The sequence below is a fragment of the Mirounga angustirostris genome, unplaced genomic scaffold, assembly GCF_029215605.1.
Source record: "Mirounga angustirostris isolate CCGP_5_RB_7025 unplaced genomic scaffold, mMirAng1.0.hap1 SCAF_4, whole genome shotgun sequence".
NCBI lineage: Eukaryota > Metazoa > Chordata > Mammalia > Carnivora > Phocidae > Mirounga > Mirounga angustirostris.
In genome coordinates, this window is record NW_026991712.1 from 8074726 (window position 1) to 8092336 (window position 17611).

At 43.5% G+C, this 17611-nt stretch overlaps 2 long non-coding RNA genes across 2 annotated transcripts in view; both read left to right on the plus strand.

Annotated features, from left to right (window-relative positions):
* LOC135363955 (uncharacterized) overlaps positions 1-17611 on the plus strand; it is a 158434-nt gene that overhangs the window by 64560 nt on the left and 76263 nt on the right. The window lies entirely within an intron of this gene.
* LOC123860476 (uncharacterized) overlaps positions 2215-17611 on the plus strand; it is a 70980-nt gene continuing 55583 nt past the window's right edge. Inside the window, exon 1 of the long non-coding RNA XR_006794683.1 lies at positions 2215-2403. This is a non-coding gene — a long non-coding RNA (uncharacterized LOC123860476). The remainder of the gene's footprint in view (positions 2404-17611) is intronic.

Genomic DNA, 17611 nt, shown 5'->3' on the forward strand with positions numbered 1-17611 from the left:
TAAAGACCCTATTTCCAAAGAAGGTCACATTCACAAGGACCAGGGGTTAGGATGTCAGCATATTGCTTGGCGGGATACCATTCAACCCACACCAGTATGCACTGAATAAAAGGTGTTATTACTATTATAATGCGATTTCCCACCTGAGCTGGAAAGTGCCAACTTTCATAGAGGAAAACACTATAATCCCATATTAAATTCATAGGAAAACACAGCCCATTTGTTCCTTCTATGTCAGTTGCACAGTTCAGGCTGAATTCAACTGAAAAAGTCACCCACCAATCATGCATAATACAGAGCATTTGTGAAGTGTTGGGGCAGTTCAGTGAATTCTTTGAAAGGAATGGGCTCAGGTCAGGGTATTTGGCAGCTCCCCGTTGACAACACGGGTTCATATGAAATGTTTCTGTAAGCTGCCGACTCTAAATCCCAACCTCCATTCTGAAGCACCTGGACCTTTAATCACCTCAATTCGGGAACCCTCTCTGAGTGCCTGCCCAATACGACAGCAGGGGCAAATGTCTCTTAGGCGAAGGTTTCTCACTCTCGGCACTATTGACCGCTTGGACTGGATGATTCCTAGTCATGGGGGCTGTCCTGGGCACTGTAATAGGTTTACAGCACCCCTGGCCTCTACTCACTAGATGCCACCAGCTCTCTCCAATGGGCACAACCAAGATTGTCTTCGGACATTGCCCAATATTCCCTGGATTGCAAAATCACTCTCAGCTGAGAACCAGTGGGTTAGAGGAAGCAAACAAGCAAATGGGAGATGATAGGAGTATGTGGACATTGTCGAGGGAGGGGTAAGCAGGAAGATACTGTAGATGTTGTTTGGCCGTCCTCCAAATTTAATGTTGCACTTGTGAGAATAGATACATTCAGACCCACTAAGTTCTATAGCATTTGTTGGGAAGAACTTGAATTCATGACATGTTTAAGAAATCATTTTTATCCATTCTTCCTACCCTTAATCCAATAAACATTCATTGGGTATCATCTGTGTGGCAGGTACTGTAAACTTTACCCGCAGGGACCTGGAGGTGCCATAGCTCCTGGTGTTACTGACGTGGATGTGCCGAGCTATACAGCGCAAGACTCTGATACCCAGGAACTGTCCCCCCGAAAGAAAGAAGAAGAAGAAACCAAAATGTCCCTATGTGTGTGTGTGGGGGGGCGTGTTGAAGGCAGCTGAAGGTGTAGGCACAAGACAAGAAATATTGTGGAGGAGGCATTATGGGCTCTCACTGATGGGGCAGGAGGAACAGGGACATTTTCATAGGAGATACGTCATTAAGAAAGGTTTAGAAAGAGATAATCCAGGTGGAGGGAGAGAGGAGAAATTCTAAGCTAAGGGAACCGTCAGTGGAAAGACAAGGAAGCCTTAAGCATCATGGTCTGTTAACAGATCCATTGGAAAAATGAAGTGCCTGATTACCAGAAGCTACAAGCCAGCAGACACAGGCTTCATTCAAGCTGCAGGTGTGTGCTTTTTGGCCCAAAGAGTGTATTCATTCATTCATTCATTCACTCATTTATTCATCCATTCATTTAATTAATTAATTTTACTCATCAGCATTTAAAAATCTAGAGACCTTGTATAAATAATTTATTGATTTCTTTTAAAGAAATGGAAGATCTGGTTAATGAGTGGTGGTATTAATCAGAGAGGGCATTCTTGGTGGGAATTCATATGTAGAAGGACAGAAAGATTTTAAAGATACTTAGTTATTTTAGCAAGTTCTTAGAGAGGCACAAGAGGGAGAAAACATGGAAAATGGGAACAATATGGCTTCTTTTGATTATAGTGAGGGAGCAGGCACAGAGGGGGAAATTGATTAGGTGGAGTCTTGATTTCAATAAAAGCTGAAACTATCCAAAAACATTCCTGGCGGTGGGCACCCGCATGATGACATTATTGTAAGGAAACCACATACAAACGAAGTAATCAGCAGTTAGACGCAGAACCCGTCTAGTCAGCCTACGTTGGGGAACATCTGGGTCCGAGTTATAGCAGGGTTGTGCCACAGATGAAGAAGGAGGTCAAGAAGGGAATAATTTAAATTGTGAATGAGAAGGGTAACTTGAGCCTACCCATTCAGGATGGAGATTTGGATTGTCTGTATCCTTGTTCCTCCCACTGACTTATTTATTATAGTGTAGATAATAAGGAATTTAGCTGTGTTCTTATCTTGCTGTTCCTGTTCTGTTCACCAGCAATGCTTTCTGGAAGCAGTGTGTGCTGGTAAATGCCAGAAGCTCACTCATCTGGTAACCTGTGAAAATTCATTGGATTTGGGTGCCATTGCAGATGCCTGTTCCTTAGGATGCTTTCTGTGGCCTCACCATCAGCTAGAGCATGGAGTGGAGCATAGAGTGTCCGCTACTTGGTCCAGTGGGTAGGTATGTAAGGTGATTACTATAGGGACCCCAGTAACTCCAGTTACTAGTAGGGAGACCCCATGAGCTCAGCTGACCCACACTGGAGGGGCATGTGGCTTAATAAGACAGATCCAGCAAAGACTCTTCACACAGGATTGAGTTTCTTAAAGGATGCTGCTTCTAGGCCAGTAATACTCCATTTATTATAGGATCACATTTGAAGTAGGTATGACATTTTCATGGCCCTGGAGGAACCTTGGATAGGAGCTCTAGTTGGTGGAGCAGGAGGTGTAATCCCTGGGGGATGGGAAAAATATCGGTCTCTGCTGGGTTTGATGCAGACCCTTTGAAGCAGACCCCAAGGCAGGGTGCCCTCCTTAATGTCCATCACCCAGTTACCCCATCCCCCCACCTCCCTCCCCCCCAGCAACCCTCAGTTTGTTTCCTATGTTTAAGAGTCTCTTATGGTTTGTCTTCCTCTCTGATTTTGTCTTGTTTTATTTTTCCTTTCCTTCCTCCATGCTCCTCCGTTTCCACATATGAGTGAAATAAAATAATAATTGACTTTCTCTGCTTGACTTATTTCACTTAGCATAATCTCCTCCAGTCCCATCCATGTTGATGCAAATGTTGGGTATTCATCCTTTCTGATAGCTATAAGTAATAGTCCATTGTATATAGGGACCACATCTTCTTTATCCATTCGTCTGTTGAAGGGCATCTTGGCTCCTTCTACAGTTTGGATATTGTGGACATTGCTGCTATAAACATTGGGGTGCACGTACCCCTTCGGATCCCTACATTTGTGTCTTTGGGGTAAATACCCAGTAGTGCAGTTGCTGGGTCGTAGAGTAGCTCTATTTTTAACTTCTTGAGGAAGCTCCATACTGATTTCCAGAGTGGTTGCACCAACTTGCATTCCCACCAGCAGTGTAAGAGGGTTCCCCTTTCTCAGCATCCTCGCCAACATCTGTCGTTTCCTGTTAATTTTAGCCATTCTGATATGATCTCCTTTTTTTTTTTTAAAGATTTTATTTATTTATTTGAGAGAGAGAAAGAGAGCACATGAGAGGGGGGAGGGTCAGAGGGAGAAGCAGACTCCCTGCTGAGCAGGGAGCCTGATGCGGGACTCGATCCCGGGTCTCCAGGATCATGACCTGAGCCGAAGGCAGTCGCTCAACCAACTGAGCCACCCAGGCGCCCGTGATCTCCTTTTTTAATGCTTTCCTTCTCATACTGTCTGGGCCAAGCCAACGAAAGCATGGAAACCGCCAGACTCTCTCTCGCCCTGGCCTATGCTGGAGATAAGCAGCTTCTCCCTCTTGTCTGGCCAGCTCACACCCATTCTTGGGGCTCAGTTTCACTTTCCCAGATCCCTGGGGACTGGAGTGGATGCCCTCCTACGTGTTTCAACAACACCATGACTCTCCTGTCCTGTAGCTCCCATACTGGATGGTAATGGTCTTCCCAAATGCTTCAGTCCCTGACTCAGCTGGGAGCCCCCTAAGGGCAGGGGTGATGCCTGGCTCTTGGCTGTATCTCCTATGCCCAGCACAGGGCCAAGAACACAGTTGGTGCTCAATATCTACTTAGCAATTGAGTGAATGCACGCATGCGTGAATGACAGCCCTCAGGCCTTACACCTTCAGGCGTGCGATCACAAGGATTACTCCCGGACCTTTATGATTTACAGCCTGGCATTTGACAAAGCTGGCCTTTCACTGTGTCCAGAAGAGCTGACCTCTGCAAACAATCAGACGCTTATTCCAGAAAACTCCGATGGGGCAGGGCAGGGGGCAAAGGCTGAGGGATATTGAGTCTTCAGTTCACAGAGCTTCTCTAGAAATGTTGAGGGCTGCTTGTTACTCGTTCCTAATAAGAAAATAGTCAAGCTCTTATGATCTGAGAATTGTCGTAAAAGCTCTGGTCTAAGAGTTTGGGGAAGGTGGCCCAACCAAATGCGTGGTCCCCTCCTCCAGCCTTTGCATTTCCACATTGGGCAGACCCTGCTCTTGATTCTCCCAGTCTTTATAGAAACAATAAGCGTGTCTTTTAAATTTACTTTCTCCCACAGAAGCTAATTTAATATTTCGAGAGAACAAACAGCCAAGGCCAGCCCTGGATGGTTGTTATTTATATGATCATAAAAAAGATGGATCCAGCTCCTGATATTACTAAATTGTCTTTGGAAAAGGAGCTAGGAGGGACTGAAATGTGTCTCTGCCGTGGTGGGGATAAAAATGAAATTGTCTAAAAGTCCTCCTAGAACGTAGGCCTGGGAGGCTGCTGGCTACTCTGGGCCAAGAGTGTCCCCTTTGCCTTCGTGGGCACTTTTATGTGATTTGGCTTCCTCTGAAGGTACAGAAGTTGCTTTGCTCCTTTGAGCAACTGCTCAAGGAGTTTCGGCTAGGAATAGATTTTTTTTATTGTTATGATCGAGCTGTATAATAATCCCGAAGAGGCAAGGACAGTAATTGTGTTATGGTTGGTGTGCTGTCCTTCTTAGTCCAGGAAGGACAGGGAAGTTCAAGTCTGCTTTTCTTAATTGTTACCTGCAGGGTATACTTTCTTGCCTGATCTGGCATCTTCCTCTCCTGGCTGCCAGAAGACAGGGGGTTATGAATTCTTAAAGGCTGCTGCCCCTCAGGTAGTAAGAGGTCGGAAGCAGAAGTACACAAGAGCAAGAAGATACACCACAGAAGTTCCTGTCCAGCTCAGAGCCTGGCCATACAGCCTCATCCCAGGCGGTGAGAGACAGATGATTCTCATTATTCACGGTCGTTATGTTTTATAAAACCATCGTGGAACACTGACCTAGGGAATGCTGAGACACTGCTCCTTGGGGACACACAGGGTTTGTTTCCCCCAAGCCTCTGGTCCCAACATTTTCATCAGTCAATTAATACGTAACCTTATTTTCTGTGTGTTTCTGTTTATTTATTTTTTTAATTTAATTTAATTTTTATTATGTTATGTTAGTCACCATACAATACATCATTAGTTTTTGATGTGTTGATCCATGATTCATTGTTTGCGTATAACACCCAGTGCTCCATGCCCTCCTTAACACCCATCACCTGGCTAACCCATCCCCCCCCAAACCCCTCAGTTTGTTTCTGAGTCCATAGTTTCTCATGGCTCATCTCTCCCTCTGATTCCCCCCCCCTTCATTTTCCCCTTCCTTCTCCTAATGTCCTCCATGCTATTCCTTATGTTCCACAAATGAGTGAAACCATATGATAATTGACTTTCTCTGCTTGACTTATTTCACTTAGCATAATCTCCTCCAGTCCCATCCATGTTGATGCAAAAGATGGGTATTCATCCTTTCTGATGGCTGAGTAATATTCCATTGTATATATGGACCACACCTTCTTTATCTATTCATCCTTTGAAGGGCATCTTGGCTCTTTCCACAGTTTGGCTATTGCAGACATTGCTGCTATGAACATTGGGGAGCATATGGCCCTTCTTTTCACTACATCTCTGTCTTTGGGGTAAATACCCAGTAGTATAATTTCTGGGTCATAGGGTAGCTCTATTTTTAATTTTTTGAGGCACTTCCACACTGTTTTCCAAAGTGGCTGTACCAATTTGCATTCCCACCAACAGTGGAAGAGGGTTCCCCTTTCTCCACGACCTCTCCAACATTTGTTGTTTCTTGCCTTGTCAATTTTTGCCATTCTAACTGGTGTAAGGTGGTATCTCAATGTGGTTTTGATTTGAATTTCCCTGATGGCTAATGATGATGAACATTTTTTCATGTGTCTGTTAGCCATTTGTTGTATGTCTGCTTCAGAGAAGTGTCTGTTCATGTCTTCTGCCCATTTTTTGACTTGATTATTTGTTTTTGGGGAGTTGAGTTTGAGAAGTTCTTTATAGATCTTGGATACCAGCCCTTTATCGGTAATGTCATTTGCAAATATCTTCTCCCATTCTGTGGGCTGCCTCTTTGTTTTGTTGACTGTTTCCTTGGATGAAGTCCCAAAAGTTCATTTTCGCTTTTGTTTCACTTGCCTTTGGAGATGTATCTTGAAAGAAGTTGCTGTGGCCAATGTCAAAGAGGTTACTGCCTATATTCTCCTCTAGGATTTTGATGGATTCCTGTCTCACATTGAGGTCTTTCATCCATTTTGAGTTTATCTTTGTGTATGGTGTTAGAGAATGGTCGAGTTTTATTCTTCTGTATATAGCTGTCCAATTATCCCAGTACCATTTATTGAAGAGACTGTCTTTCTTCCATTGCATGTTTTTTCCTGCTTTGTCGAAGATTATTTGACCATAGAGTCGAGGGTTCATATTGGGCTCTCTATTCTGTTCCATTGATCTATGTGTCTGCTTTTGTGCCAGTACCATGCTGTCTTGGTGATCACAGCTTTGCAATATAGCTTGAAATCAGGCAACGTGATGCCCCCAGCTTTGTTTTTCTTTTTCAACATTTCCTTGGCGATTTGGGATCTTTTCTGATTTCATACAAATTTTAGGATTGTTTGTTCTAGTACTTGAAAAATGTCATTGGAATTTTGATCAGGATGGCATTGAAGGTATAGATTGCTCTGGGTAGCATAGACATTTTAACAATGTTAATTCTTCTGATCCATTAACATGGAATGTTTTTCCATCTTTTTGTGTCTTCTTCAATTTCTTTCATGAGTGTTCTATAGTTCCTAGAGTATAGATCCTTTACCTCTTTGGTTAGGTTTATTCCGAGGTATCTTACGGTTTTTGGTGCTATTGTAAATGGAATCTATGCTCTAATTTCTCTTTCTAGAGTTACGCTATAGTTTCTACAGTGTATAAGAAAGCAGCTGATTTCTGTGCATTGATTTTGTATCCTGCCACATTATTGAATTGCTGTATGAGTTCTAGTAATTTGGGGGTGGAGTCTTTTGGGTTTTCCACATAAAATATCATGTCATCTGCGAAGAGAGAGTTTGACTTCTTTGCCAGTTTGAATACCTTTTATTTCTTTTTGTTGTCTGATTGCTGTTGCTAGGACTTCTAGTACTATGTTGAACAACAGTGGTGAGAGTGGGCATCCTTGTCGTGTTCCTGATCTTAAGGGAAAGGCTCTCAGCTTTTCCCCGTTGAGGATGATATTCGCTGTGGGTTTTTCATAGATGGATTTGATGAACTTGAGGAAGATTCCCTCTATCCCTATACTCTGAAGAGTTTTAATCAGGAAAGGATGCTGTATTTTGTCAAATGCTTTTTCTGCATCAATTGAGAGGACCATATGGTTCCTCTCTCTCCTCTTATTAATGTGTTCTATCACATTGATTGATTTGCAAATGTTGAACCACGCTTGCATCCCGGGGATAAATCTCACTTGGTCATGGTGGATGATCCTTTTAATGTACTGTTGGATCCTGTTAGCTAGAATTTTGTTGAGATTTTTGGAATCCATATTCATCAGGGATATCAGTCTGAAATTCTCCTTTTTGATGGGGTCTTTGCCTAGTTTGGGAATCAAGGAAATCCTGGCCTCATAGAATAAGTCTGGAAGTTTTCCTTCTGTTTCTATTTTTTGAAACAGCTTCAGCAGAATAGGTATTATTTCTTCTTTGAATGTTTGGTAGAATTCCCCAGGGAATCCATCAGGCCCTGGACTCTTGTTTTTTGGGAGGTTTTTGATCACTGCTTCAATCTCATTACTGGTTATTGGCCTGTTCAGGTTGTCAATTTCTTCCTGTTTCAGTCTTGGCAGTTTATAGGTTTCTAGGAAGGCATCCATTTCTTCCAGGTTGCTCAGTTTATTGGCATATAGTTGTTGATAATAATTTCTAATAATTGTTTCTATTTCCTTGGTGTCAGTCGTGATCTCTCCCCTTTCCTTCATAATTTTTTTTAATTTGGGTCCTTTCTCTTTTCTTTTGGATAAGTCTGGCCAGTGGTTTATCGATCTTATTAATTCTTTCAAAGAACAAGCTTCTAGTTTTGTTGATCTGATCTACTGTGTTTCTGGTTTCTAATTCATTGATCTCTGTTCCAATCTTAATTATTTGTCATCTAATGCGTGGCTTAGGCATGATTTGTTGCTTTTCCTACAGTTCTCTAACGTGTAAAGTTAGTGAATTCAGGATTTTTCTATTTTTTTTTTCTGTTTAAAGACACCTTATTTAATATAGACTTTTGATTTGTTAACATCGAACTTACAGCCAACAACACCAGAGCTCACACTGGAATAAAACTGATTTCACACGTGAGGCATAGTGCAGCTTTCTTGCACTTAGGAGCTCCAGACCTCACTTCAGCAGGATGCTTGGGGGCCATTTTCAACAGAAAAATTACCAACGAAAAGCCCCAAAATGCAAAACAAAAAAAACCCCCCAAAAAACATGACATGAAAATAGGCTTCAAAAAGGACACTTTGTGCAGTTTGAGAGCTGAGATGAGAAGGTACGATGTTGCCTTGCTCCATCTGGGGACGAGCTCGTTAAATGATTCAGATTATTTGTAGCTTTGTAAGTGTCTAAAAATGACCACGAAAAGTCTACAGGTATTGACTTTGTGGTTACAAATAAACTTTTAGCAAAGAAATGAATTTGCAAGTCCAAAGTCTGCAAGTCATGAGGATGAGCTGTCATCCAAAGCTCAACTGAAAAATGTACCTTCCACAAGGGGCCTTGTGTCTTGTCCTACAGAGTGCCCCACTTCCTCCCTGCCCTCTTCGCCTCAGGCTGACCCGCAGCACTGCGTCTGTGCCTGGGTTCTGCTTTGTCCCCACAAGCCAACTCGATCAGTCCCCGGTTTTGGGAATCTGCTTCTCTGATTTCATGAGCCTACCTCCCTGTCTAGTTCACCTGCCTACAAAGGGTTGGTCCAGTGAGGACCCTGGCCTTGTCTTGGCCAGTCTTCCTCAGGCCCCAGTGTGGTGGCCTGAGGCTGGGACTAGCTCATAAGACCCAGCAGCCCATCACAGGCTTCACCTCTGACAGCCCACGGCCACAGAGTGTGTGCATGTGTCTCCTGGGCGCCATGGTGGGAAGGCGGGGCCCCTGCCCTGAAGGTGTTCACAGCCCAGAGGGGCAAACAGGTGGTTAAAACGCAACTGATGACGTTGCCATCCAGGGCAGGCCAGGATGCTTCCTTTTTGTCCACATCCCTCCCAGGGAACCCCTCCCCCAGACTTTTGCCAGCACAAATCATTTCTGCTATTTTCTTAAAACCTCTTCCTCCCCGTCATTCTTTTGGGCTTCCCAGCACTCCCCTCACCACCTACACCCGAGTGAATCTCTGTTTCCCATCAATTGTGCATCCTGTACAGCGTTCAGCCATCTCTGTACGCTCACTGCCACCACTCCCAAGTGCCTTGGTGAGTTATGGCCATTGTCCACCCTGCTCGCTGCAGGATAGCTGGAGAAAGACATGTGAAATGCAAATGTGTCCAGATCCATAATCAATAGAACTCTATATGGGATACACTAAAGGCTGACGTCTCAATGAACAAAGAGACCATTGATGTTTTACTCTCCCAGTCAAGCACTTAGACCTTTAAATGGATCTTAAATGCTTCACATGGCACTCCTCTGACCTCTTTTAAATGTATGCCGTCCTTTTCGATATGGACTGTCTATAGCTATCTTTAGTTTCTGTGAATCCTTTTATAATATTGCTAAGTTAAAAAGGAAATTAATAATTCTTTCACAATAAACCAGAATGCACTAATGTTTCTCCTATGGAAATATTTATGCCTTATATTTCATTTAATTCACATTTTTGTCAGATCGCTAAAATCTTTTTAAGGACTGTATCTAATATGTAAAGAATACCATATTTTTTTAGGCACTACACATATTCTCTCATTGATTTCTTACAACCTCAAGAGGCATATAGATGAATCAATAGGGTATCAGAGAGGTTAAGTAAGCAGCACATAATTACACAGTACTGCTCAACGTCAGAATCCAATTCATACCTGCACAGTTCTGAGAAAAACAGATGTCAGGGTTCCTTTGGGAATGACAGCGTGGATATGAGGACGTAAGTCTTGCAGAGCCACCCCTTATTCATTGGGAACGAGGATCAGCCTCAAAGTTTTATGTGGTTTGTTAGCATTGTATCACTCGAGGTTCAACTGGAGAAGCAGAATCAATAGGATACAAACACATACATACATACATGTGCACACACATATATAGTAAATATACATATACATTTTATATATATATAGGATATATCACTTATATGTTATATAGGTATGTTTATGTATATGTATGTTATTGGATACCTGTATATGTGTAACATATATCTGCATACAGATTGTAAATACACACCTACACATGGATACATGTATGTACATATGTCTATTGGATGTGAGCATATACATATACTGGGCCCCTGCCCTTTCTGGCACGTGCGTGTGTTGTGTGTGTGTGCATACCTCTGTGTGTACAAGAGTGTAGACTCCAGAGTCAGAGAGATGCCAGTTTTGAATCCTGGCTTTTCTGTGGACCAGTGGGTGACTTTGGACAAGTTACCTAACCTCTTGAAGCCTTGCTTTCTTCATGTGAAAAATCAGGCTGATAATAGAACTATCTCAATATATGGGGCGCTTGGGTGGCTCAGTCGGCTAAGCATCTGCCTTCGGCTCAGGTCATGATCCCAGGGGCCTGCAGCGGGCTCTCTGCTCAGCAGGGAGTCTGCTGCTTCCTCTCGCCTCCCCCCTGCTCCTGCTCTCTCTCCTCCTCTCTCTCTCTCAAATAAATAAAATCTTGAAAAAAAAACAAAACTCTCTCGTTATACTTGCTGTGAGGATTAAGTATGATAATACAAGTGAAATGGTTCAGAGAGTGGCTAGCTTAATAAAATGTGTCATTATCATTATTATTATTATTATTACTATTGTTACTGTTTAAGTATACCCGCCTGCTTTATGTTGCTTATTCACTCAGGAACCGCCTTTTGTTTTGTTTTGTTTTATACCCTCTAAGCTCTACTCACTAGAGTGGGTGCTTAGGATACAAGTAAATATCACCTAATCCTTCTTCCCTCAGGTAACTCCGTGGTCACTTAAACTCCATGGCAGACCTCTGTAGGAGGAATTAGCTTCTTAACTTTCCAAAATAGAGCATTGAGGCCAAGAGCGTTGACAGCTTCTAACTAATCGAAAATGGAGCGGGGATTCCAACCAAGACTTCTGACTGCGGATTCTTTCTTTGAAGTCACATCTAGACTCATTCTAATGGGTTGCAATTTTAATGTTTTACAGTTTCCAAAAGAATTCATATCTATGATCTTAGTTTCAAGTCTTGCCAGAATCTTGATAGAATAGGGTGTGTATTACTTATTCTTCCTGCGGATGAGGGGCCTGAGTCCATGATGGATGCGGGTCCCCCAGGTGGCTGGCTAGCAGACAGTAGAGCCGGGGGGCAATCCGGGACTCTGTGCTGCGCTCTCCTGTGCTGCCTCCACATGGGCTGCCTTGTCCAATGGTCTCCTCTTGAACTTTGGAACCCCTCCTGGGTTAGAACCAAATCTGCTCGTTGATACTTAGCTGTGACCCTCCCCCATTGCTCCATTGTTGGGCTGGGAAGAGAGGTGGGAGAAAGAGCCCCTTCCTCTCCTTCTGCAGGCTCTATTTTGGCCACGCTGACTCATTCCTTGTGGCCTGCTTCTCTTTGCCCAGAGTGGGGAGCCAGAAGAAGTTGATTTCCCCAGCAGCTGTGCATGGAGGGGCCCATTTGGCATCAGTGGACCCCAGGGTACTTCCTCCATCTTCACAGCTCTGCCAAAGAGATTGACATCAATGTAGTTGGCATGGCCTCTCCAAGCCCTCTGGGACGGAGGATGGGGAAGAGCCCTGGGGCTGTGAAAAGTCAGTAATGTCAGGGCAAGAATTGTTCTCTCCGTGGAGTGGGGCTCTATAGGGCAGCTGATGGAAAAACAGATAATATAATGGGGAGGAGATTGCCTCTGGACTTGGGATCCCTTTGGCTTTGGACTCAATCAGCCAGCGGTACCGCTGCTTTGTTCAATGGCATGCTGTGGTATCTACTAGAGAAACAGAAGAATCAACACTAATGAACTCTTTTTGATGAGCCAGCAGCTGGATTTGGCAAGAACATGTTAGCATATGAAATCAGGCAGAAGGCTTTCTTTTTTTTTTTTAAACTCTATTTTTTTGTGTGTGAAAATTTGTGAAGCTCTTACAGTTGTGAAGTAAGGGTATCATGTTCATTTTACGTATGATACAGTTTGACAGTAGGGAGGTAGCTGTTTTGCACACCTGTTATTTACTAAGAGATTTATTTATGGTATCATCATTTTATTTTATGAAAGAATTTCTTTTCTTTCTTTTTTTTTTTTTTAAAGATTTTATTTATTTGACAGCGAGAGAGGGAACACAAGCAGCGGGAGTGGGAGAGGGAGAAGCAGGCTTCCCGCGGAGCAGGGAGCCCGATGCGGGGCTCAATCCCAGGACCCTGGGATCATGACCCGAGCTGAAGGCAGACGCTTAACGACTGAGCCACCCAGGTGCCCCTGAAAGAATTTATTTTCAAAGTCATACGTGGTCATGGTTTTAGAAACATTAAGGTTAGGTTAGCCCATTAGGCAGGTAACCTAGATCAGCAAAAGTGCTGATGGAGGGTGAGAAAAATCTAGAACGGATGGTAGAGAAGGGAGACAATGAATATCAACTATGGTCTTAGGTTTAGCTACAGTGGTGGAGACTATAGCTTGTCCGACATCCCACTAACTTTATTCTTTTAAGAAGAATTACTTTTAACATGGAAACAACTTAATGTGAGGCATGGCTGGATCTGAGTGGTGCAGGGCATGGGCTGTTACAGACCCTGTCTGTGCTCAGTCCCACTCCCTCATATCCTTATCCTTATTCCACAAAGGCCAGCCTGACTCCCGGTGGCCAGCATCTGTTTGTCAGAGGTGAAAAATCCCATTCTGCCTAAGAATGGGCTGGACTTTCCTAGGAATTATGTTCTCCCAGAGAAAGCCCTTAAACCATGATTAATGTATGTGGGGGTATATAAACACCTCTACTCCCTTGCCTATTGACCAAGATAATTCTGAGTTTTTCCTTCTATTTTTCCAGAGTTTCTCCTTGGGATGGTCTCTAGTAGCTCACTTTTAACTGGCTTGAAAACACAGTCCTTCCTGGCCCCTCCTTCCCTGTGTCATGCCCCTTCTCTCCTATCTGTGTTCCTTGCAGTAATGATAACTACTTGCTCTTGAATCCATGACATAAAACGGTATTCATCAGACCACAGGGCCAAATCCAGTCTGTCACTTGTTTTTGTAAATAAAGTTTTATTGGCGCACAGCCACATCAATTCCTTTATGTATTATCTAGGGCTCCTTTCATGCTACAAGGATGGAGTAAGTTGAGTGGTTGTGACAGAGATAGTATGGCCTGGAATGGGGCATATCATATATTTACTCTCTTGTCTTTTATGGGGGAAGTTTGCTGACTCCTGGCTTAAATTGTGCTCCTGGGGGCATCCAAACTAAAATAGCATCTGTAGGCCATTGGGTGAAGAAAGTTGAGTATTACTGCAATGTGGATGGGGCAGAATCGTCCAGAGAAGATGACCACGAGAGGAGCAGAGACTTGTAGTGGAGGTGTTTGAGGTCACCATTGAAAGACACACCAGGGGATATACTTACCCCAACCTCAGTTCCCGTTTCTCCTTGGTGAAATAAGAACTATCCTCAAGGGTCCTTTTAAGATCCCACCTGGTTCCACAGCCTCCTCCTAAGATCCTGTCTGCCCTATCTTCCTTTTTACAGCCTCTGTTTCTTCCTTTGTTCTAACTCTCATGGGAATTTCTAGTCTTCTCTTTGATTCAACCACCACACTAAGCTTCCCGAGGGCAGAGATCAGGCCTTGCTGGCTTCGCTAACTCCACTTAGTTGGGAGGGCATGATCCCGTTCACGTAGTGGCTTGGTCAAAGCTTTCTGAATTGAGCATACAAGCTCCCCACCCCCTCTTGCTATTTTTCTTCCTGGCAACCAATGCCATATACACACAAAGCCAGTGGGGCTGGAGGGGTCCCAGCAGGATGGACTCATGATTCCCTTACACCCTTCCTGAGCTAGTTGGCTCAGATGTGCATGAACTTGACCTTCTGACCTTGGATTCATTATCTCTGTGTGCCAGACTCTGAGCCAATCAGTTCTGGGCAGATGGCTCTTCAAAGCCAGTGACTGTGGGATTTGGGGCAGCCATTGCCCAGAGTGTAAGCTTCCTTCCAGCTGATTCTTATTATCCCCATCCTAGCCTATCCGCGAGTGTGAAGTTGTCCTGGCCATTCTCTAAAAAGGCTTCTCCATCTTCAGTAGGTCCTACTGCCAGGCTTTTCCCAAGCCTATGTGATAATGCAAAGATTTAAGTTCATACTTTCCAAAAGGGCAACTTTTCAAATTCATCATGAAGTCTCCTGAAATATGTTAAGTAATGCATTTAGTTCCTGCTGATGGATGAAATGCTGAGGCCATTATCATAATGTAGTGCCTTATTTTTTGGCTGAAAATTATATTGGGTTTTTGACACGAGGAGCCAAGTGGCAAATTGCAATAAACTGCAAGAGAAATCAGTGATAATTCAATAGTCACAGAGGTCCCTTGAGGGAATAGTAACAGTAACAATAATAAAAACAGCCCCCCACTAACTTTCTCATCAGGTTCTGAGACACAGAGTGGGTAATGTTTTGATTACACAGCTGGGCCAGCAGATCAAACCTTGACTCCACCGATGGGCAAACATCAATCACGTTGGCATATCTGATGGAGCCAAAGAGCTGTTGATTTGATGATTGCTTTGTAAAATTTATCATCCCTCCAAGCATGGTCACACATCCTAAATACTGCCACCCCTAGGACCAGTGCGAAGGGCCATGGATGGGTTTTAAACCTAGGGTTTGCCCATTTGTTGTGCAGACATCCACTCTGAACTCTGCATTGGTCACTTTCTCCGGGGGGTGCCTGACAGGGGTGATTTGGAAATAAGTTTCAGAGTTGCTTTAATGCCCAGGTGTATGAATCTAGTCCAAATAGTGGGTAATTTCAGAGTTATTTTGCTGATTGGACTTCTTTCAAATACAGATATGCATCGCATCTCATTCAGCCCAAGTGGGAAGGGAAAGAAAACTGCATTCCAATTGCATAGGTTTTAGGTCTAATCTATAGACCTAGAGTTTATGGTGAGAGAGGAAAGAAATGTATGGAGAGTGGGAACAAAGGTCTAAAGACAGTACGCCCTCACATGCATACACACATATCACAAACATCCACATGTTATACAGACACATAAACAGGTAACCCAGTACACATAATATACACACATAAACACACATTTTTTTTAACACACTGGTTTTTATAATCAAGCAAATGAGACTTTTTTGGGGGGGTATCATTTTAAAAGCGAGACAGATCAGATTCTGCCCCATCAACCGTAAAAAAGACATATTTTTTCCCTTACCACTCCTTTCTCCACACACGCAAATCTGGACATGCTTATTTTCTTGAGATTTTTTATCCTGCTCTCTGCTATACAAGATATTCTTCAAGCCTTCAGATAATCTGGTTTCTTCTGATGTTATAAAGCTCTGCATGATGATGTCCTGTATTTCTCAGTGGTTTGGGTTTCTTATTTTCCCTTGGTTCAGAGGGATGTACCTGTCTCCAAGATCTTTTTGGCCCTGTGGTTCCCACTCTGTCTCCACTTTAGCAGAGCCTATCTTGCCCAGGAGTCTCTACATCATTAGTGGCCACACTAAACCCCCGGGGAACCATTCCTGAGGCTGCCCTTTGGAAATGTATCAGCTACACTGAAGGGAGAAAGAAGTTAAGAGCAGCATGGACACTCCTTTTTCATAGTTTCAGCTGCATTTGATGCCAGTTCTCTCAGATGGTCTATTTACATTTCCAAGCTTGTCAGAGCATTTCTAGTTCAATAAAATGGGAAGAACATGATTTTTTAAAAAATAAAGAAAAATTGAGCCCAGGAATGCCAGTGAATCTCCCCTGAAGGAATCAGCACCAGGTTGTCTAATGGCTCTGTATTTGCCTCTTCTGCTAATGAGCTTTCTGCTCCAGCCAAAGCATCCTCCCGCCCCACCCCTCCCTGGGGCCCTTGGTTTTCTCATCTATAGAAATTGGGAGGTTAGATTGCTAAGGTTTGTCTGAGCTGTATAAAATAATAAAATACATCGAACCTCCAGTGATTCAAATTTGAATTCAGATTAGGTTAACTCATGGTGAGTTTGCCATCCACCAAGACCCGTGGGCAGTCACAGAGGGCTCTGCAGCAGGCACAGGAATGCTCCCTCCCCTTACAGGGCAGGGGGCTATAAATTCACACCAGGCATGCGCACGGAGCGTTTCCCATCAGCCTCCTTCCTTTGCTAAGGAGGTAGGGCTGCCGTGTGGAGTCCATCCAGTGGCTCATGCAGGTCAGTGCTGATGACGGTACGACTGACGTGCCAGATGCCAAAGGTTAGGCTTTCCAAAGACTAGAAACAGGCTGACAGCATCTGTCTCTCCTAAGGGAAAATTGTGATCTCACATGGGAGTTGGGGAAAGAGTCAAGGTTTGATGCAGACAGACCAGGGCTTGAATCGTGGCTCTTACTTTTTAGCTGTGAGATCTTAGGCAAGTTACTGAGTCTCTCTGAGCCTACAGAAATGACTAGTAACACCTTCTCAATGTCAAAGCTGTGACAATGCTCTGAAGTTCACAGTAGCTCACATCAATGCAAAAATTGCCAGCCCTAGTCCTGCAGATATCACCACTGGAGGAGAAGAAGGTGTGTACCCCACCCGGCCTCATCAAGAAGTGTTAGTTTCCTTTCTGACTTGCTGTCATGACCCGCCATAAGCCTGACATCTTCATATTTGTCTAAAATTTGAGAAGTATTTGACATGTTTTTAGTTCTACCTCTTCCAACATCATATACCTTTCTTACCTGCCAGGAAGCCTGTAGATATATTTGTTAAAAAAGTCAGCGGGACGGTGGGGTGGCTCAGTCCATTAAGCATCTGACTCTCGATTTCTGCTTAGGTCTTGATCTCAGGGTTGTGAGTTTGAGCCCAGCATGGAGCCTACTTAAAAAATAAATAAATAAAAAGAAAAAAAAGCAAAGCGACATCAGTTGCAGATACTCTCCTTTTTGGTATATGCATTTTTCCTTTTTAACTTCTATTACACTGATCATACATACTTTGTATTGTTAGTACTCTTTTGTAACTTTTTAAGAGATTCTTAATGGAT